This window comes from Dendrobates tinctorius, unplaced genomic scaffold (assembly GCF_039654945.1).
Source record: "Dendrobates tinctorius isolate UK_male_01 unplaced genomic scaffold, ASM3965494v1 ptg000027l, whole genome shotgun sequence".
Taxonomy (NCBI): Eukaryota; Metazoa; Chordata; class Amphibia; order Anura; family Dendrobatidae; genus Dendrobates; species Dendrobates tinctorius.
This window is the reverse complement of record NW_027361695.1, coordinates 2,832,309-2,855,927: the sequence shown is the minus strand read 5'-3', so window position 1 is coordinate 2,855,927 and position 23,619 is coordinate 2,832,309. Positions and strand designations below refer to the sequence as shown.

General features: G+C 46.1%; 1 protein-coding gene across 3 annotated transcripts in view; it reads left to right on the top strand.

Annotated features, from left to right (window-relative positions):
- PLXNB1 (plexin B1) overlaps nucleotides 1–23,619 on the top strand; it is a 133,546-nt gene that overhangs the window by 35,125 nt on the left and 74,802 nt on the right. For 2 of the 3 annotated variants that reach the window (XM_073569682.1, XM_073569684.1), the window contains exon 2: nucleotides 18,225–18,281. The exons of the other annotated variant lie outside the window; for it this stretch is intronic. The gene's annotated coding sequence lies outside the window, so the exon portion shown is untranslated. The remainder of the gene's footprint in view (nucleotides 1–18,224; nucleotides 18,282–23,619) is intronic. 3 annotated transcript variants of the gene reach the window in all.

The window sequence follows — 23,619 nt, the reverse complement described above, 5'->3', positions numbered from 1 at the left end:
GAATAGAAATTAAAGACTTTTCTATGTTCAGAGATAAATATCAGTGAGATATTAAATTAGTGCCGTGTGTGGCTTACTGTACATGTATTAACCTAATAAATAAATGAAAACCATTACGTGGGATCCCCCCCCCCCCCTCATTTTTGCTAACCAGCAAAGGAAAAGCAGAAAGCAGGCTGGGAAGGTTCCCTAGTTATTGGACCCTTCTCAGCACAAAAATACCAGCCCTCAGCCTCCCCAGAAGTGTACATCACATTAGATGTGCCATTTCTGGCGCTTTGCCCGGTGTCTAAAAACACAGCTGACATCAAGCCCTGGTGCTAGTTCTGGAGATGTGGCTATCAGAAACCTCCATTACTAACCCAGTAATGAAAAAAAAAAAATACAGCCAACAAAAAAAACACACGGATAGTAAAAACAGACCATCTCACGCTTACTTGTTTCCGCGGACGTGTTAAAGGGGCCTAAAGGTCATTTTTGCTAATAAAATTTTAAAAAAATCACTTGTCCTGTTCTGTTCGGCTGTGGACAACTTATGAACAGCAAAAAATTTGGCCACCATTGCAGAACCCATAGAAGTTGTTACTTGGTTTTCCCAGACTCTGCTAGGGCAAATCTGTCTACATATGCAATGATACATTTCTCATTTCTGCATATTTAGGCAGATTTGGCAGTTATAGTGGTTGCTGTCTTCTTCTTTTGACTGCTACATGGTATTGTACCCTCCAAGAGGTTGTCAACCTCTTTCACATGCCTCATCCCGACATTTGGACACCATACAAGGGTCCATTAGCAGATCAGTGAAACGCTCCCTTCCTTTGAATGCCTGACGTGTAATACTTAATTTGCCCAGTAGTGGCCACTGCAGGGAAAATGCACAAGTATTACTGCAGCACTCAGATCTGCAACGATCGTCTGATCATTGATCCAGTTTCAGTCTTAAAAAGTGTTGACTTAAACAAAAAAAATGTCATTGCCTCCCAACTTCTCACCTTCTCTAATTATAGTATTATATATATGAACTAAGAAGCCATAAATACCCTTATAAAACTGCATGGAATTATCAAAGACCACAGGGAAAAAAAAGTAAATTTAAATGGTATAATAAAGGCATTTTCTAAAAGTAAAATATCACATTATCATCCGTAAACAATGCGAACACTAGGGCTGCAATCTCAATATTCTGTGGAATATCCCTTTAATTGAGTCTGTTAGTGCAAAGCTAGGGGAAGAGGGGAAGGGAATCCATAGCTGCATGTCACATTGACATTGGGCAGTGTTAAGTAGGAACCTATGATTGCTTCTTGCTGATGTGTTAACTGCTCATGCCGCTTGTCATGTTACATTTCTATCAGTGCCTTGGTGTTGCAGAATAACCAGTGGATCGCTGATGACAGAATTTCCTTCAGTGATTTAACCAGATTAAAAAATAAGTACAATTTCCATGCAGAATTCATCAGCAGGAGCTCATTTACATGTGGCACGTAGCCTCCTGCAGTTTGTGGCAGCTGTCGCGCTCCGCGGGCTGCAGATGTGACCTCCCCCATTATAGTATCATACAGTATGGGGGTGATACGAAATGTCTGCTGAATGGCAGGGCTGTGCTATAAATTAATGCTGCCCCTTGCATATGGAATGCCAACATGTTTAGATGGCACTTAAATTTTTTTTTTTTTTTTTTTACTTTTAAACAACCCTCTGGTCATAGGTACCGCCTACAGTTTCCAGTTGCCGTTCCATAGTGATAAGTCACACCAGTAATGATGTCACATAATGCTGGGTGACCCCTCATTGCTGTATGATAACATCAGGAAGTACCTGGAAACCCTATGGACTTACTTTGCTGGAACATTGCTTTTTGCTGGATTAATGCTGTTAATATTTATCAATCACTGAATTTTCAGTAGAGAAGTTTGGCTGCTATAACCCATGTAATCACTAACATGAGGGTATTTAGATTATGCTTTGGCGTTCTCGGCTACATATAATGATCAGTATTCAATGACTATTACTCTCAATCTGAGAAGTCTAAATTTAAAAGTGTGAAGCCTAGGTTAGCTTGGCACAGCAATGGGATCTCCGGTGATGCCTTGGAGTAGCACCAAGCACTAGAATAGAGCATTATGGGTATCTGCATAACACCAAGGCACTCTCCACAATTTGGAGCTTTTAGTGTTTGATTACTACTACTCCCAATCAACTGAGAATTTTGTAGGAGGACTAAAGAGGGTAGCTGAGAGATTGTTTAGAGGGGGTAAGTTTGGCACAGCGATGGGGTCTCCGCAGATGCCTCGGTAGGGTTATGAACTGTCACTGTAGCTGCAGAATTGTGCTGGACAAAGAGCAAGTGTTAGGGGCTGAGGCACAGACGGAGCTGGAGGATGTTCCCATTTAGTATCTGGGGTCTGAGCCAACATCTCTGCTGACCCTTCTAATGTTTCTGCTTCCACTCTGTATCTTGTATCCTCTGTGTATCAGTGGGGTATTAATGGCACTTACAATGTGAAATTTCTAGGTTTTATGTAAATGAAGCAGGTGCTTTGCAGTATTTTATTCTCTTTCTCACCATTTTGCAGATCCCTGCGTATTGTCAGTGAATGGTAACAGAATCTCACAATTTGTTAGAAATGTATCCAGTCTTAGCTAAATATACCAGTACCCCGTATATCTTTCCTATCTGGGTAGTTTACTACCATGTGTCCATGAAGGTAATTATCCAATTATCATAATTGGACTGGTGTTTACACATGGATACAGGACCCTCAGTCATTCTAGTGAACAGTAGTGGTCCCAACAGCCTGATCCTACCCAATCATCCATTTATCGCCTCTCCTGTGGATAGCACCTTACTTATGTTTCATGTATCGTTGCATGGTTAGGCAGAATTTCCAGACATGACACCTGACAAGCTTGGTGCCAACCTTCTTGGGAATTGTGCCACATGGCTTGTCACAATACTTGCCAGCTCTCCTAGAACATTCAGGAGATTCCCGAAGAAAGTGGTTTGGAAGGTGCCCCATCTCCTGGGAGCAGCTGAAACTTCCCTGGAAATGGCACCCAAAGAGTGTTTTCGGTGTATGGCGCTAGGGTACCACCTTTACTTGCCCTTTGACTCTCCTCTGGTTCATGAATCCTATGATTTTCCCAATCAGGAATGACGAGTGAAGCATTAAACGCTTGTTGTGCTGTGGATTACTCTTGTGTATGTGGGTCACCAGGATTACAAATCATTATTCGCAGCCTATATTGTATTAGGGCGGATTAGCCCCGGTGGTTGGCACCACGCCGCTCATTCAGCATGCATAGTGCTATGTGTATATATATATAGCTCCCCGTCTTCCAGAATTGGTACTCCTTTCGTGTACGTAAACTCTCCTGAGGGTCGCGCGGCCTCCGCTGCCTTATTGAAATGTATTTGGTTCATTGGCGTCTTTGTGTGAATCAGACGAACTAACACGCTTCACTCTGTAGGGATTTTTAGGATTGTAAATGTCACCTTCAAAGCAGCATCTGGCCCTCGGATGTGACTAGGGGGCCGTGCGGTACTTGTCGGGGCGCTGTTCTCATTTGTCTCTATATGCAAAGATACAGACGGGAGAAAGCAGAGCAGATCAGATGCACTTCTTCATTTCACTTAGGGCATTTCCTAATAAAATAAACTTGTAAGAAAGCAGATAAGGTGGGCGGGAGAAGGCACAAAATGTTCAGTTGTGTGTCCCACTCCTTAAAATATCAACCAAGCCTTCGGAAAGACTTCATCTGAATACATCCGAATCATGACTAGAGAAATTGACTGCTACAGTGACCCCATATGAGTAACGCCCACAGTGCCCTCATAATGGCATATATACAGTGACCCATATGTGTAACGCCTACAGTGCACTCATAATGGCATATGTACAGTGACCCATATGTGTAACGCCTACAGTGCACTCATAATGGCATGTGTACAGTGACCCATATGTATAACGCCTACAGTGCCCTCATAATGGCATGTGTACAGTGACCCATATGTGTAACGCCTACAGTGCCCTCATAATGGCATGTGTATGGTGACCCATATGTGTAACGCCCACAGTGCCCTCATAATGGCATGTGTACAGTGACCCATGTGTAACGCCCACAGTGCCCTCATAATGGCATGTGTACAGTGACCTATATGAGTAACGCCCACAGTGCCCTCATAATGGCATGTGTACAGTGACCCATATGTGTAACGCCTACAGTGCCCTCATAATGGCATGTGTACAGTGACCCATGTGTGTAACGCCTACAGTGCCCTCATAATGGCATGTGTATGGTGACCCATATGAGTAACGCCCACAGTGCCCTCATAATGGCATGTGTACAGTGACCCATGTGTAACGCCCACAGTGCCCTCATAATGGCATGTGTACAGTGACCTATATGAGTAACGCCCACAGTGCCCTCATAATGGCATGTGTACAGTGACCTATATGAGTAACGCCCACAGTGCCCTCATAATGGCATGTGTACAGTGACCCATGTGTAACGCCCACAGTGCCCTCATAATGGCATATGTACAGTGACCCATATGTGTAACGCCCACAGTGCCCTCATAATGGCATATGTACAGTGACCCATATGTGTAACGCCTACAGTGCCCTCATAATGGCATGTGTACGGTGACCCATATGTGTAACGCCTACAGTGCACTCATAATGGCATGTGTACGGTGACCTATATGTGTAATGCCTACAGTGCCCTCATAATGGTATGTGTACAGTGACCCATATGTGTAACGCCTACAGTGCCCTCATAATGGCATGTGTATGGTGACCCATATGTGTAACGCCTACAGTGCCCTCATAATGGCATGTGTACAGTGACCCATATGTGTAACGCCTACAGTGCCCTCATAATGGCATGTGTACAGTGACCCATATGTGTAACGCCTACAGTGCCCTCATAATGGCATGTGTATGGTGACCCATATGTGTAACGCCCACAGTGCCCTCATAATGGCATATGTACAGTGACCCATATGTGTAACGCCCACAGTGCACTCATAATGGCATGTGTATGGTGACCCATATGTGTAACGCCTACAGTGCCCTCATAATGGCATGTGTATGGTGACCCATATGTGTAACGCCTACAGTGCCCTCATAATGGCATGTGTATGGTGACCCATATGTGTAACGCCCACAGTGCCCTCATAATGGCATGTGTACAGTGACCCATGTGTAACGCCCACAGTGCCCTCATAATGGCATGTGTACAGTGACCTATATGAGTAACGCCCACAGTGCCCTCATAATGGCATGTGTACAGTGACCTATATGAGTAATGCCCACAGTGCCCTCATAATGGCATGTGTACAGTGACCCATATGTGTAACGCCTACAGTGCACTCATAATGGCATGTGTACGGTGACCCATATGTGTAACGCCTACAGTGCCCTCATAATGGCATGTGTACGGTGACCCATATGTGTAACGCCTACAGTGCACTCATAATGGCATGTGTACGGTGACCTATATGAGTAATGCCCACAGTGCCCTCATAATGGCATGTGTACGGTGACCCATATGTGTAACGCCTACAGTGCCCTCATAATGGCATGTGTACAGTGACCCATGTGTAACGCCCACAGTGCCCTCATAATGGCATGTGTACAGTGACCCATATGTGTAACGCCCACAGTGCCCTCATAATGGCATATGTACAGTGACCCATATGTGTAACGCCCACAGTGCCCTCATAATGGCATATGTACAGTGACCCATATGTGTAACGCCTACAGTGCCCTCATAATGGCATGTGTACGGTGACCCATATGTGTAACGCCTACAGTGCACTCATAATGGCATGTGTACGGTGACCTATATGAGTAATGCCCACAGTGCCCTCATAATGGCATGTGTACGGTGACCCATATGTGTAACGCCTACAGTGCCCTCATAATGGCATGTGTATGGTGACCCATATGTGTAACGCCTACAGTGCCCTCATAATGGCATGTGTACAGTGACCCATATGTGTAACGCCTACAGTGCCCTCATAATGGCATGTGTACAGTGACCCATATGTGTAACGCCCACAGTGCACTCATAATGGCATGTGTATGGTGACCCATATGTGTAACGCCTACAGTGCCCTCATAATGGCATGTGTATGGTGACCCATATGTGTAACGCCTACAGTGCCCTCATAATGGCATGTGTATGGTGACCCATATGTGTAACGCCCACAGTGCCCTCATAATGGCATGTGTACAGTGACCCATGTGTAACGCCCACAGTGCCCTCATAATGGCATGTGTACAGTGACCTATATGAGTAACGCCCACAGTGCCCTCATAATGGCATGTGTACAGTGACCTATATGAGTAATGCCCACAGTGCCCTCATAATGGCATGTGTACAGTGACCCATATGTGTAACGCCTACAGTGCACTCATAATGGCATGTGTACGGTGACCCATATGTGTAACGCCTACAGTGCCCTCATAATGGCATGTGTACGGTGACCCATATGTGTAACGCCTACAGTGCACTCATAATGGCATGTGTACGGTGACCTATATGAGTAATGCCCACAGTGCCCTCATAATGGCATGTGTACGGTGACCCATATGTGTAACGCCTACAGTGCCCTCATAATGGCATGTGTACAGTGACCCATGTGTAACGCCCACAGTGCCCTCATAATGGCATGTGTACAGTGACCCATATGTGTAACGCCCACAGTGCCCTCATAATGGCATATGTACAGTGACCCATATGTGTAACGCCCACAGTGCCCTCATAATGGCATATGTACAGTGACCCATATGTGTAACGCCTACAGTGCCCTCATAATGGCATGTGTACGGTGACCCATATGTGTAACGCCTACAGTGCACTCATAATGGCATGTGTACGGTGACCTATATGAGTAATGCCCACAGTGCCCTCATAATGGCATGTGTACGGTGACCCATATGTGTAACGCCTACAGTGCCCTCATAATGGCATGTGTACAGTGACCCATGTGTAACGCCCACAGTGCCCTCATAATGGCATGTGTACAGTGACCCATATGTGTAACGCCCACAGTGCCCTCATAATGGCATATGTACAGTGACCCATATGTGTAACGCCCACAGTGCCCTCATAATGGCATATGTACAGTGACCCATATGTGTAACGCCCACAGTGCCCTCATAATGGCATATGTACAGTGACCCATATGTGTAACGCCTACAGTGCCCTCATAATGGCATGTGTACAGTGACCCATATGTGTAACGCCTACAGTGCCCTCATAATGGCATGTGTACAGTGACCCATATGTGTAACTCCTACAGTGCCCTCATAATGGCATGTGTACAGTGACCCATATGTGTAACGCCTACAGTGCCCTCATAATGGCATGTGTATGGTGACCCATATGTGTAATGCCTACAGTGCCCTCATAATGGCATGTGTATGGTGACCCATATGTGTAACGCCCACAGTGCCCTCATAATGGCATATGTACAGTGACCCATATGTGTAACGCCCACAGTGCCCTCATAATGGTATGTGTACAGTGACCCATATGTGTAACGCCTACAGTGCCCTCATAATGGCATGTGTATGGTGACCCATATGTGTAACGCCTACAGTGCCCTCATAATGGCATGTGTACAGTGACCCATATGTGTAACGCCTACAGTGCCCTCATAATGGCATGTGTACAGTGACCCATATGTGTAACGCCTACAGTGCCCTCATAATGGCATGTGTATGGTGACCCATATGTGTAACGCCCACAGTGCCCTCATAATGGCATATGTACAGTGACCCATATGTGTAACGCCCACAGTGCACTCATAATGGCATGTGTATGGTGACCCATATGTGTAACGCCTACAGTGCCCTCATAATGGCATGTGTATGGTGACCCATATGTGTAACGCCTACAGTGCCCTCATAATGGCATGTGTATGGTGACCCATATGTGTAACGCCCACAGTGCCCTCATAATGGCATATGTACAGTGACCCATATGTGTAACGCCCACAGTGCACTCATAATGGCATGTGTATGGTGACCCATATGTGTAACGCCTACAGTGCCCTCATAATGGCATGTGTATGGTGACCCATATGTGTAACGCCCACAGTGCCCTCATAATGGCATGTGGACAGTGACCCATATGTGTAACGCCTACAGTGCCCTCATAATGGCATGTGTACAGTGACCCATATGTGTAACGCCTACAGTGCCCTCATAATGGCATGTGTATGGTGACCCATATGTGTAACGCCTACAGTGCCCTCATAATGGCATGTGTATGGTGACCCATATGTGTAACGCCTACAGTGCACTCATAATGGCATATGTACAGAGGCCCCTTAACAGTGACAGCCACAGGGTCCCTTTAAAAGCACTGCCCTTCTAGAGGTGCACTATGGTGGTCATTCATTAGGAATGAAGTGTCCTATGAGAGTGACAGCTGCAGTGCCCCCTTAATGCCACCTGTGCAGCTTCTTTATGGAATTGACGGCTCCAGTGCTCCTATAATAGCACATGCACAGTGCCCCCTAAAGACTAGCAACCACAGTGTTCCCGTGTGAGTACCGGCCCCAGTACCGCCACAATAGCACCTGCACAGTTCGCGGCATGATCCGTTCTCCATGGGTCTCTTACAGGGTGTAGTCACAATGGGATCTGTAATGAGACATGCCGGGCACATTACCACTTGCTCATCGTGTACCGGGGAAATGATGAGTGTTGGGTTGCATACGGAATGTGCCTGGCATGTCATTGTGTTTGAGGAGGTGATATCATAATTGGCGTTTAACACCACGTACACGTCGGCGCCTAGAGGGCAGATCGGGAGTAATCCGGGGCTGCCTGCCGCTACCTGCCCATTGCTGCTACTGCTGCCTTCTAGTTGTAGACGTCATCTGTTTACTTTTAGGATTGCATGGAGCCGACGTATAGATTATACCCCGGCAGCATCCCCTCCTTCTTCTTTTATAAAACATATTGGCTTTATTGCCATTTCTTTTGTGGTCCATTCATGGGACAGGTCCCACCTAAATAGGACTGTTTGGCGAGCGGTGAATAAACTCGTATACCGCACTATTGACCCTACAAGGATAGCCCGTCAATGCCCTAAGCCCTATATAGGGGCCTAGGGGTTCCGAACTTAGCAGAGCACATTCACCCCATTGTTTCAATGTTTGGTGGGTGTCTGGGTGCAGAGACCTCCACAATCAAAATTTTTAACATGGCGCTGTAACATATAAAAAGTCTGACAAAGTTTCCCAAACTTTTAAAAATTATTCCTAACACACAGTTATCACTTGTCCGCAGAATAGGTGATAACTACGGATCGGCGGTGGTCTGACTGCTAGAATCGATCCCAGGAAGGGGGCTCTGATATGCCCCATCAGAACAGAGCAATGTCCTGCTCCTGCGCGTGTCTCTCCTCCATTCATTGTCTTTGGAACTGGTCGTCTTTCTCTCTTATTCCCATAGACTGTGAATCGAGCGGTGCTGCATGTGCGCGGCTTCCACTCCATTCCAACGAGTAATTTCAGAGACTCCCTTCTCAAGATTGGTGGGGGTCCCAGCAACTTGCAATGTTAGGAATAACCCTTTTCAATGGCCTGTAGGGGTGGTGCTGGAGGGTGCCATCCGCTTTCTTATAGGTTGGCGAGAACTTACCCTCCCCAGAGGAGCGGCATTTTTAGAAAAGGATGAAAAATTGGAAATCTGCACCGTTCTTACCGTCCTGACAAAAAGCCAGTGCCACAGTAGGAGGATGGGTAATAGGATCTGTCCTTTCCTCACCCATATATGCCCCCTCGGATGACGACCCACCTGGTCACAATGCCGCTTCGGCGCCCGTATTTCTTGCCATCCAACTCTCCCAGAAACAGAACATCCAATTAACTTCAAAGACGAGGATGATTTAGGACTTTGGTTTATTTTTGTTGAGGGGTGTGGACTTTTTTGTGTCTGGATTGTAGAACTTTCATCTGGGGGGGGGGCTTTGGAAGCAGAGGGACACAATGGATCCTTGTGTCAAAACATCAAATCTTGTTTTCCTTGGTTAAGAAAAAAAAAAGTAGTTTGAGCAAATTCCACAAACTCCAACTTCAGTCTTGTTTTATTTGCCAAAGTCCTAAGTCAAAAATGCAAACACTTTCTTCCTGGACTCACCCCCTCTGTAATCCATGACGAACCGTAATATCCTTTATAATCTCCAGCTATTTGTGTAAAATTCTCAAAATTTCCATACATATCTGTCAAAAACGCCAATTTTCACAACCCGGACCACTGTTCAATGTGTATGGCGCCTCCTTAAAACCCTCTCCTAAATGCAGATATTGGTGAAAATGAAGGATTGGGCATGTTGGGTTTCAGCTGCCTAGTCCTTTTCTTCTTGTAGAGGTAAGCTGCTACCAGAATGTTTTTCTTGCTGACAATACATGCATGCTCGGCCAAGATGAGCATGCATCTAAACCCTTACCAAGCAGTTTTTATAGAGGGTCCTAAGAAGGTAACCCTCTCCTGCGGTCCGTATGTCCTAGTAAGTCATGTCTATAGGGGTTATATTTGTGAGTTCAGGACCCCCATACACATTAGATTTAAAGTCGGCTCATTTTGGTGGGACTGGCCCACCATCTAAGGTATAATGGGGCTTCCATACAGTTGATGGTGGATATAAGGATCAGGCATGTTGAGTTACAGTGCCCCATCCCTTTGTTTCACAGGGTGTTTGGCAGCCGCGTAAACTACTCTCCCTTTTTAAAAACGCATGCACGCTCGATTTGGTTGAGCGTTCATCTGTATCAGAAAGTCGGGAAGTGTAGCTGTCACTCAGATGAGCATTTGGCCGACACCTATGGGTGTATAGACTCCTTAACAAGGCATGCTTACTTGTTTTAGCAACCAAATTGGCATAAGGGGAAAAAAGAATGCAACGATGCCCAAAACATTTCCACCCTCGCTTTCCAGGTACGTCCCTTACGTTATGGATTCATATAGTAGCTGCTCTAATTAGCAATGGTGTATTTGTTCCCGGTTCTTCCCTACCTGCCGCCTCACCCCTTCCCACACCTCTGTGTCAGGCCTCTTGTAAATGAAGCTTTTCTTCAGCAGAGCCAGGACCTAGTGGAAAGTGCCCACCCTGCTGTGGTCGGGTGATGCAGCCCTTCTGGTGGGGGCGACACAGATCTGTGTGTACTTTGGCGCAGCAAACTGCGACTGCAGCCCTGGTGATTTCTCCTCATACTGAGGCCTGTGTGTGCAGGACACTGACCCTCCGACTGACCCGATTCTTCTGCAGTCTGAACACAGTGTCTATTTTTCTTCCTTCATCAGCCATCGCTGGATTTCCTATTCGGGTGCACAAAGACGTCTCGCAGAAGAAATCTCACACATCAAATGTGCTTGTAATTAGCGCTTCATCGTGGCTCGCTACCCGGCTGTGCACACAGGGCCGGGGCACTGGCCAATTCTATTTAAAAAGAAATTCATTAGATATTGGAAGTTGTATGTTCTGATCTGTTCTCCCTAATCTGCAGTTAGGACTCGTGTCCCAGATTGTCGAGAAAAATATATGAGGGGGCATACATAAAAAAGAGAGAGGGTTGATGCCGCTCTGCGACCTCCGCTGCCCCCCTCTCTCCTCAACTCTACCTCTGCCCTTCCCCATCCACAACTATCGCTCTTCCTCCGCGCCTCTCTCTCGCTCTTCCTCCGCGCCTCTCTCTCGCTCTTCCTCCGCGCCTCTCTCTCGCTCTTCCTCCGCGCCTCTCTCTCGCTCTTCCTCCGCGCCTCTCTCTCGCTCTTCCTCCGCGCCTCTCGCTCGCTCTTCCTCCGCGCCTCTCGCTCGCTCTTCCTCCGCGCCCCTCGCTCGCTCTTCCTCCGCGCCCCTCGCTCGCTCTTCCTCCGCGCCCCTCGCTCGCTCTTCCTCCGCGCCCCTCGCTCGCTCTTCCTCCGCGCCCCTCGCTCGCTCTTCCTCCGCGCCTCTCGCTCGCTCTTCCTCCGCGCCTCTCGCTCGCTCTTCCTCCGCGCCCCTCGCTCGCTCTTCCTCCGCGCCCCTCGCTCGCTCTTCCTCCGCGCCCCTCGCTCGCTCTTCCTCCGCGCCCCTCGCTCGCTCTTCCTCCGCGCCCCTCGCTCGCTCTTCCTCCGCGCCCCTCGCTCGCCCACTTTAGATCTCTTCCATGCCCCATAAATGTTTGTTTGGATCCCGGGGCTTCTAATAATGGAGCACCTCAGAGTCCAGCACTAGAAGTCTTCAGGAACAGCTGCTTTCTGGAGGGTTTCAGTGTTGCCCTGGAGATTTTCTAACTATTCCGGGAGTCCGTGCTTGTTTGCCACTGACTCTAAATACATTTGAGAACAGAATCTTGTCCTAGTTCTTACGACGCAGTGGAATTACAGGGGCCCCATAGTATCCGCATGGACTCGCTGATGTTGAAGAATTTGCATTACGATGAAAGAATATTTAGAATCATTACAATGAAGATTTTGTATTGAGAAGTTTGTAAAACTAAGTGACAGCTACAGGGCCTGTGAGGGCGGACAGATGAGTTGTCACCGAGCTTTTCCGGGAACACTAGTGAGCTCGGGGCACCAGGGTCGGAGTTGTCCACCTTGGCATTTAGAGGTTCCTCCCGTAGGTCCAAGATGTTTGACAATAACTGACTTCAAATTTGACAAGACCCCCCCCCCCCCAAAATAAAAAAAAATAAAAAAAAAAAGTATGCTTTGGGTGGCTACCAGAAAAGTGGACACCTCCCAGAACAAATGCCCATAAACTTGACAAATCACCCAGCGAAACCTCTCAGGAATAATTGCTCCTGGAAGGTTTCTAGTGCACAATGCTGGGAGTCCCAAAGCCTCACAAGTCGGGGGCCGAGGAGGAGACGTAGCCTTTAGAAAGGGGGCATCTCCCAGAGCAGTGGCTGCAAAAACTGCCCTAGCAGAAGCCAGTCACCAGCCATTAGGATCGGTTGGTTCACAAATGACCTGTAACCCCTTTCTGATGAGGAGGACGTGGAGGTAGACCTGCGCCGTGTAGATGTAGAATGAGCTATTTCTCCCCGGGGGGGTCTGGTGAATCACAGTTTGACATTGCCTGGCGCATAAATGGTTAACAAGAAAAGTGCAGGATTTTGGGCAGAGACTCCTCCATTCTGCGTTTGCCTAGGAAGCCAAGAAGGTATCGCGTACCACACTGAACAAGGGTGTCTGAAGCCCTCGGAGGCCGTGGCGGATTGGCTCCGGTCCATTTCACACCCCTCCCTGTGAATTTATTTTTGTCCTCAGCGAAGTTCATTCTCTTGGACGAAATTAAACTTCCAGCAGAGAAAATAAACTTTTCATCAAAATTGCGAAAGATGAGTTCTCGGCGTATGAGATAACGCTCATGTGCGCCGCCGTCCACTGGGTCAACTGATGGGGAGTCGGGACGCATCGGCCATGGAAATGCCCAATTGTGGATGTAGTTTCTACACACCCGGCCTCTCCTTCTTCTTTTTTTTTTTTTTTTTTTTTCTTTTTTCGTCTGAGATGCTATGAATTTTATGGGACCGTTTCCAAAAAATCGAGACACTCCTGTGACAAATTTGAGACAGTTGGGATGTATGCCCGGGGCACTCGCCCTTTAATTTACCCATACAATGCCCCATAATGGTAAAGCCGCTGCTCTACAACAGTTCTTGCCCTAGTGCCCTCATGACCCTTACATACAGTGCCAATCACAGCCCCGCTACAGTAGTTACTACCGCACTACCCCATAGCACCGTTATACAACAGTGCCCCCATAACAATGACACCCACAAATCCTCCCCTACATGACCTGCCACCATGACCAGTGACGGTTATAATTACCCCAGTAACAGTGCCACCCATTGTAAATAGCATAGCAGGCACCCACTGGTACCAGTCACCTTACCCCCATCTAAATATTAATCAGAATACCCCTCATAACTCTTCAACTTTTTGTTTTCTCATTTTATACCCAGCAACACTATTCCTTTATCTAGACCACCCCGAGTGCCCCCTTAAAGGAACCCTATACACACAAAAAAAATCTAATCAATCAAATCCCATATTCTCCATCTTTTCTTTTATCCCATCTATTATTGCTAAAACGGAACTTTTCTTAATGTATAAATATTTATATACAGTACTGTGCAAAAGTTTTAGGCAGGTGTGGAAAACAGTGCTGCAAATGCGACCACCGTTTGCAATTCATCACTTCTTCTAGATACATTTGTCTCTTGTACACAGTTATTGAAGGAACTCGGCAATAACTTGGAAAATTGACCCCAGATCTTCTGTGGATGTCGCTTGCTCAAGTGATCCGGCCCCCACAGAGCCCTGATCTCACATCATCCCGTCTGTCTGGGATCACATGAAGACACAGAAGGATCAGCACAAGCGACATGCACGGAAGATCTGTGGTCGGTTCTGCCATGATTTTATATGGATAATTGTAATAAGAGAAGATGAGCCGTGTCCCCACTCCTTCTCTTCGCTGTCTTATTTGTGGCTGTGAAAAATTTAGCTGCAGCAGGAGCCTCTCCCCTTTGTTGTTTCTGCAGTTACACAAGCTAAAATCCTTTAAAGGGGTCAGGATAATTTTTTTTAATTTTTTGTGGGCCTAAAAACTTAACAGGCAGGTAGTTGCTAACTACCTGCCTGTTCTACCTGGCGCCAGCACAGAGCGGTCATTGAGCACTCCTGCCGCTCAACGTCGACAGAGCTGTTCTTCTTCCTGACTGCTCTGCTGACGTTGTGCTGATTGACAGCCAGCTCCCCGCAGTAAAGAAACAGGGAGCGGGCTGTCAATCAGCATGACATCAGCAGTCAGACCCTGTCAACAGAGCAGAAGAGAAGCCACTGTTCTCTCGACGTGACGTCACCGGAAGCCGCAGGAGCGGCCTGTTACAGCTCTGTGCCGATGGAGATCGGCTCAGGCACAGCAGGCAGGTAGTTAGCCGCTACCTGCCTGTTTAGTTTAGTCCTAGACAACCCCTTTAAGTCCCACCTCTTTGCTGATCACCAACCCCAATAAAGGGACTAATCAGCAGTAGATGAACCCCTTTGTTCTTTGCCGGATTTCTACACGACTGGTTGATCCCGGATCATGCAGAAAACGCTGCAGACAAACAATGGGGGCAAATATTCCTTCTTTATTGCCATTATTGATTTCTAGGTCTAGTGCCGCTTTAATCCTTGAACAGCTTTATAGGGAAGCTGTGGTTGTAGCGTTGATCACCCCCAGCTCCCCATCAGTACATTCCGGTACCCCCATAACTGCACCATTTCTATGGTGAGACCTCTGCCGCTGATTCTTAGTGACATTAATAGGATTATGTGCAGCAGTTAGTCTCCCCGGAGGTCTTGTACAGTGCAGACCGGGGGCCTGAGACATCGATCTGCTCGGTATAGATCTTTCCACCTGTGGCATACACTTATTAAATTATCTTCTGACCTTGTCCCGTCAGAAGCTCCTTGACATCGTTCACACCGTAAATCACCGCTTTTATGCGCGACGCGCCGTCCCTTGGCTCGCACTGTCCATTTTATAATTGAACCCGGCTTATAACATAATGAAATTACCATTTATTAGCGGCTGGGTAGTCGCCCGTCCCCCGGCTGCCTCCGTAATGATTCTCACTTCTTCTTTTTACAGATGTGGCGATTTGATAAAGTGCTCATCGCGCTGAATTCTGACTGATCCGATCTGACGTTCTCGCACTTAATGAGCCAATTCCAAAACAGAAGAGATCCTGAAAGCCTCCAATATAAATCTGGGGGGGTGCAGATTAACCCCTTCAAATAATAATAATCTTTATTTTTATATAGCGCTAACATATTCCGCAGCGCTTTACAGTTTGCACATATTTTCATCACTGTCCCTGATGGGGCTCACAATCTAAATTCCCTATCAGTATGTTTTTTGGAGTGTGGGAGGAAACCGGAGTGCCCGGAGGAAACCCACGCAAACACGGGGAGAACATACAAACTCCTTGCAGATGTTGTCCTTGGTGGGATTCGAACCCAGGACTCCAGTGCTGCAAGAAGTCTTCTGAAAAACAAATATATATTTTAATCCGATATCTGATACTCCAGCGCCTATAGATGGGTGCTACATTCTAGCCGTGTCATCGGGATTTTCCATGCTCCATTCCCCCCATGCTATCACCTACTTTTGGGTGGGTTTGGTAAGCCCCAACCTTTTTCTTGGCATTTGAGTTAGAATTAGAAGACCTAGAGTCAGTCCTGAAATGGCCCATGCCCGGACCTTGTTTTTTTAAGACATCTGAATTCGGCCTTAAATTGATTTTTTTTTTTTTTTTTTTTGTACCGTCCCTTTAAGATTGTGCAGTCTTATGTGAATAATCCCTTTTGGTTCACTAAAAAATGAGCTGATTACAGAGTTTTCCGCTTCTGGGATCCCCAGTGATCAGCTCTGATCTGCAGAGGATCTTTGCAGCAAGTGTTGAGTTTTCCTGCAGCTCCTCCGCAGGAGAAACAAAGCATTACACCCTTCCTAAATTTGACTGGATAATGCATGGATGTGCCGGGGTCTTTCAGTGTAAGGGATGCTCTTAGGAGCTGATCTGTCTGATAGATGAGGGTCTGACCTAGCGGAGGTCTCCAGGCTGGGACGGTCTAGCTGTAGGAGTAGTTTCATAACTACCATTTCTACCCCAACCTTGGGTGTACACTGGCTATTAATAAATGGGGTCGGGGAGATTCCAGATCCATCAGTATGCAAGATAAATCTACATTCTAGAAAATCACCTTGTTTTAGCTGGAAATAATAAGCCCGGTCCCTAAACGTTGTGCCAGATGTCCGATCGCCTCTCCGGCTGAAGTTGGCACACAAGGATTGAAACGTTTTAGGAAACTGGGCTTCCCTGATGGGTCTGCAATGCTTCTCACCGTCGAGCTTCGTTATGTGCAGACGTTACTAACGAGCTTGGAATGTAGTTGTCTTCGCTCTGCGAAATGAGCCTGTCACGCCGCGCTGCCCCTTATTGGCAACCATTAGCCCTCAAACCAACCCATTAAGCTATCCACGTGATCACGGCTGTTACATGCAATGAGCAACTCCGGCTCCAATTTATTATTCTCATCCTGTTTAATTACAGAATGGAGACCATAGGGGGCAGCAGTTGGGTAAATGTTTAGTACAAATAAATAGAGGTAATTTGTAATATATCTTTGGGGACGAGTCATCCTATTTCCATCAAGAAAAGCAAAATGTCAATGAGGAGTGGAGAGGAGGGAGATGAAGCTGCAGTTAATGGCTGCGAGAGAGAGAACAGCACAGCGCCATGCACTGTATAGTGGTCATTCTTGGGTACTGCAGCTCAAATTTCATTACATGTATAGGAACTGGCACTGTAATGGGGGTCCCCTCCACCCCACCCACCTACAACGTATCATTTATATTAATGTTGTCTTCTGCAAATTGAATAATCTCTTTTTGCAATTGGGTGACTGTTAAAAAAAATTATTATATAAGGCAACTGCTTGGAATACAATCCCATAATTTATAAGTTTAGAGAGGAACGTTATGACTATTGTTGATTCTGGGTATTTGACGTCTGCATAGTTGACCAGATTTTAAGACTTAATCCCAAACTAGAAATATGTCTGAATAGGGTCAGATCAGTGGCGGCCGTACAATGACCGCACTGTGTCCTGTAGGGTCAACTAAGAGGATCAGGAAAAAGGATAATCTTGTATGGTCGATATTCGTAGGTTCCTTGGGTCAGGCTTTATTAATAACGCACACGGCGCCCTACAATAGACCAGTCTTTATTTTATTTTTTTTTACACTTGAGTTTAGGTGGAATTACTGGGTATAATCCACCAGCTGACCGGTGGCGATCACTCAACCGATGGTCAGATGTTGTGATTTAAATGGTTGTATGACATTAAAAAAACATATTTGCCATCTATCCAGAAACAGTGCCCCCCTTGTTAGTAGGCTTTGTGCGGTATTGCAGCTCAACACTATTCACTTAAATGCTGCAATACCAGACACGGCCTGTGAGCAGTGGTGACGCTATTTCTAAAGGAAAGGTCATGTTAAAGAACAGTACAGTTGTTAACTTGCCAGCCTGCAATGGCTGATAACAGGACACGATACATAATATTCTGTACAGTAGATGTACTTTAAAAATAAAATCGCTTTTTAATATATTTCACCCCCAATTTTTTTTTTTTTATTATATCTTTTTAATACAGCTCGGCAGACTACCAGCAGGGAAGGCCGGATTTCAGACACTTCATAAAGGACAAATGGTGAGTGCCTATTCCTAATTTAGAAAGCGCACATGGGGTAAAAAAAAAAAAGGGGGCAACGGAATCCTGAAATATTGTGAAATATTTCCCACTGGTCGATGCAAGTTCTTTTAGTCAAGTGCTCCAGGTAGTAGCCAAACTGCCCCTGACTTATAGCGAGTCCTCTCCTTGCAGCTCACATCTTTGACTAAAGTCCGGGAACCACCCTCTACTCCGACCTAAGCCACCTCCACCCTGTGGGAGCTCTCCTTGCTAGTCCATAACTAAATGAAAAGGCGTTCTCTACATTTAGGAAAAACATCTTTTTTTTTTTTTTTTTTTTTTTTTTTTGGTTTCTTACTGTTATTAGGTCTAAAAAAAAAACAATATTTGCAATTGTTTTTTTTTTAATTAAAAATGGTGCACCGCTTCCCTTCTAAAGCCTTTGTCTTCCACTGCCTATTGCTGGCTGCAGAATGAGTTAACTGAGAATCCATCAGTGAGTCCATTATGGGGGAGTTTGTAACTGGTTTTATCTGTCTTTCTACCTTCTCACTGCCGATTTATGACCACATCAAAGTTGGATGTGCAGGAAACCACCAAAAAAAGAAAACCTGTAAAAGTCAAACGGTGCAAATGTTTTAATGAAACGCTACTGCAAAAATGCATTTTGATTGATTGTAACCAAATGTGGATAATCCCTTTTACTTTGTATTAGTCATTATAGTGAGCGTCATTTTTTTCCTGGGCTTCTCTGGTTGGGGGGGGGGGGGTGTCGCTGGCTAGGTTGTCAGCAGTGGTTTCGGAGATCCGGATGGAGTGGGAAAGGTAAGACCACAGAGTGGTTTTGGCTTCTTCTTGGTCCTACAAGCTTATATGTTGCAGCTATTTGTATATCAGTATGAACAGAGAAGGAGTTATATATTATGGAATTGCTACTCGTGCGATTTCCAGACTCGTGCATATCAGGTATATAGTCCGCGATCCTGTTCTGCTGCCCCCGATCATGTTCTGCAGCCCCTGATCCTCTGTAATCATATAAATGAAACTTCTTCTGCAGGAAACATTCCTGACACCTGAGATACATTGTATCTCTCCATTATAATGTCTGCTGTAAATGACATCCCCCATCTGTAATTTTCCTTCATTTAATCCCCCTTGTTCTTCATTCATTCCCTCCACCTGCCCATTGTACCTTGTGATTTTGCTGGATAGAGACTCGCAGAGAATAACGTATCTTTACATCTTATTTTAGGATTCTTCCTTTAGAAACCTTGAAACCCCAATTAGCAAATTCATTTGACTGTTAGAACATCTGGTGCCGGGTTTCATAAAAAACGTGACTCTGCTCTTACTAGAATATTAAAAAAAAAAAAAAAAAAAAAATTCTGCAACAGCGCCACTCTTGTCCATAGGCTGTGTTCGGTATTGCAGCTAAACACCCTTTTCTTCAGTATTATAATATCAAACGTTGCTTTAAAAAATAAAAAAAATTGTCATCTTTCTCTAATCTAATATGTTTTAATACTTTGGGGAATTTGCAATAGAAATTGAATGCATGTTGGTCTCTTCCAAGAATTGGTATCTTTTTAATCTAAATATTCCGGGTTAATGGGGCTCATATGCTGGACACAATCATGCGGGTGATGAGATGATCGCTGTAGGTCCAGCAGATGAGAATCCCCCCCCCCCCCCATGATCAGCTGTGATCGCCAGTGAAAGCTACATCTGGGGATAGTTTTTCTCCTGCAGTGGCCACTACAGGAGAACGGTGGTATTACATGTGCCTCATTCAAATACATTATTTATTTAGTTATTTATTTAGTTATTTATTTTGCTCACTTATATAGCGCCGTTAATTCCACAGAGCTTTACAGACATTATTGTCACTGTCTACATTAGGGCTCACAATCTAGATTTCCTATCAGTGTGTCTTTGGAGTGCATGGTGGTGCTCAGTCCCCCACAGCTCATCTGCTGGATCACCATCGGGCGATCTGGAATATGATCCTTTTTGGCAAGATAGCCCCTTCTAGATGTATTTTCTGGCCAGATTAGGAGTATTCTGCTCCGCTTCACTTCTATGTAGGAGAATGGACCTCCACATGCTCTCTAGGACCATTACTTGCTAAAGAAGGTACGCATCCACAAAACTCCTTCTCTAAGTGAGGGAACACTAGTGATCACCTGATTTGGAAGGTTTTCAGCTTCTGCACCTCCAGCAATCAAAGGTGATTGCCTGTAAAGCTGTGTATGAGTACAGTTTTCTCCTACAGGGGAAATGTGGTATTACATGTGCCTCATTCAAATATATGGCGGTGCTCAGTCCTCCATAGTTAATCCGCCGGATTCCTATAGATTTCTTGGTTTGCACACTTTAGAATATAATTCTTTTAGGCAAGGTAGCTCCAAGGTTTATTTTCTGGCCAGATTAGGAGTACTATGATCCCCTTCATTGCTGTGTAGGGAAAAGACGGTGACTCTCTTTCTGGGACCATTACTTGATAAAGAAGGGGCAGCACATACAAAACCCCTTTTACTAAGTGAGGGCTCACTAGTGTTGACTTGCTTGTGAGCTTTTCAGCCTCTGGACCTTCAGCAATCAATTGTGATCGCCAGTGAATGCTGCATGTGGATTCAGTTTTCTCCTGCAGTGGCCACTACAGGAGAAATATGGTATTACATGTGCCTCATTCATCTACATGGCAGTGCTCAGTCCTCCACAGGTCATCTGCTGGATCTCCATATATTTCTTGATCCACACATCTGGAATATGACACTTAGGCAAAGTAGCTCATTCTGTGTGGATTGTCTGTCCAAGTACTCTTCTGCTCCCTTCACTGATGTGTACAGGACTAGAGCGGACAAGCTGTCTTGGACCATTACTTTCTAAAAAAAGATACTGCATCTACAAAACCCCTTCTCTAAGTGAGGGCACACTACTGATCACCTAATTGCTAAATGTCCAGAAGCTGAAAACCTCACGATCAGAGGTGATCGCCAGTAAAAGCTGCATGTGGGTACAGTTTTCTTCAACAGTGGCCACTACAGGAGAATTGAGGTATTACATGACTGTCATTCACATTCATTGACAATGCTGAAATACTCGGTGGTGCTTAGTCTTCCAGAGATGGCACTACTGTTTTATAGTGGGTCTCTGAACCTTTTGTGGGGTTTCTATGCTTTAATATGGGCCCATGGCATGATTTAATTTTAATGCAATTTTGATACTTTCTATCTGTCCTGGACATATTTTTTATTATGTGCGCAGAGGTTTTGGTGCAGTGTGTCGCAGCGTTCAGCCGCAGTGTTCTCTTGGGATCGGGGGCCGCTAACACAAGATATTATTTATCCCATCTCTCCATCAGTTTTCCTATAAACCTCTCAGCTGGGCTCCGGGAGCCTCTTTACACCTCATCCACGCAGCACAACTTGTCACATTCCTGCACTCAGGGAAACCAAGGCTTTCAATGGAGGAGTCTTCACGCCTGGTTGCTTTCCAGTCTCCAAAACCTTTGACTTCAACACAACAGAGAGGATTACATCTTAACAGCCGTCTATTCAGCCCCAGAGAATGGGAATTAAGGGACAATTTTTTTTTCTTAAAGTAAAAGTGCCCATCAATCCCTCAGAACTTACTGAAGTTTCATGGAAATTTCTAAACTTTATATATTACGTCATAGATTGATAAAATATTGTAAGATATTGCGGATTTTGGTTGAGCCCAGGGACTATGACGTTCCCTATGTTTAGGGCTGTGGCGTTCCCTATGTCTAGGGCTGTGGCGTTCCCTATGTCTAGGGCTGTGGCGTTCCCTATGTCTAGGGCTGTGGCGTTCCCATCTCTCGCACCCTCTGCCCCGTTCTCACGAGGGGATCCTGCTGAGGTTCCTTTAGATTCATTGTCTGAGTCCTAGTAGATTGTTTTCAACATTTGCACTAAGATACCACATCCTAGATATCACTGAATGAAATATCGCAGCTGCAAATCTTTATTCATTACATAGTGGATTGCGTTGAGAACAAGAAAACATAAAAATGATCAATGTAAATCAAAATTAATATCCCATGGAGATTCTGGATTTGGAAGGATACTCAAAATCAAAGTGGAAAATCAAATTACAGGCTGATCCAACTTCAGTGGAAATGCCTCAAGACAAGGAAATGATGCTCAGTAGTGTGTGTGGCCTCCACGTGCCTGTTTGACCTCCCTACGAAACCTGGGCATGCTCCTGATGAATCAGCGAATGTTGTCATGAGGGATCTCCTCCCAGACCTGGACTAAAGCATCCGCCAACTCCTGGACAGTCTGTGGTGCAACGTGACGTTGGTGGATGGAGCGAGACATGTTGTCCCAGATGTGTTCAATCGGATTCAGGTCTCGGGAACGGGCGGGCCAATCAGGTCTCGGGAACGGACGGGCCAATCCATAGATTCAATGCCTTCATTTTGCAGGAACTGCTGACACACTCCAGCCACATGAGGTCTGGCATTGTCCTGCATTAGGAAAAACCCAGGGCCAACCGCACCAGCATATGGTCTCACAAGGGGTCTGAGGATCTCATCTTGGTACCTAATGGCAGTCAGGCTACCTCTGGCAAGCACATGGAGGGCTCTGCGGCCCTCCAAAGAAATGCCACCCCACCCCATTACTGACCCACTGACAAACCGGTCATGCTGAAGGACGTTGCAGGCAGCAGATCGCTCTCCATGGTGTCTCCAGACTCTGTCACGTCTGTCACATGTGCACAGTGTCAACCTGCTTTCATCTGTGAAGAGCACAGGGTGCCAGTGGCGAATTTGCCAATCCTGGTGTTCTGTGGCAAATGTCAAGCGTCTTGCACGGTGTTGACTGTTAGCACTACCCCCATCTGTGGACGTCGGGCCCTCAGACCATCCATCTGGAATCGGTTTCTAACCGTTTGTGCAGACACATGCACATTTGTGGCCTGCTGGAGGTCATTTTGCAGGGCTCTGGCAGTGCTCCTCCTGTTCCTCCTTGCACAAAGGCTGAGGTAGCGGTCCTGCTGCTGGATTGTTGCCCTCCTATGGAACCCTCCACGTCTCCTGGTGTACTGGCCTTTCTCCTGGTAGCGCCTCAAGCCTCTGGACACTACGCTGACAGACTCGGCAAACCTTCTTGCCACAGCTCGCATTGATGTGCCATCCTGGATGAGCTGCACTACCTGAGCCACTTGTGTGGGTTGAAGAGTCCGTCTCATGCTTCCACAAGTGTGAAAGCACAACCAGCATTCAAAAGTGACCAAAACATCAGCCAGAAAGCATTGGTACTGAGATGTGGTCTGTGGTCCCCACCTGCAGAACCACTCCTTTATTGAGGGTGTCTTGATAATTGCCAAT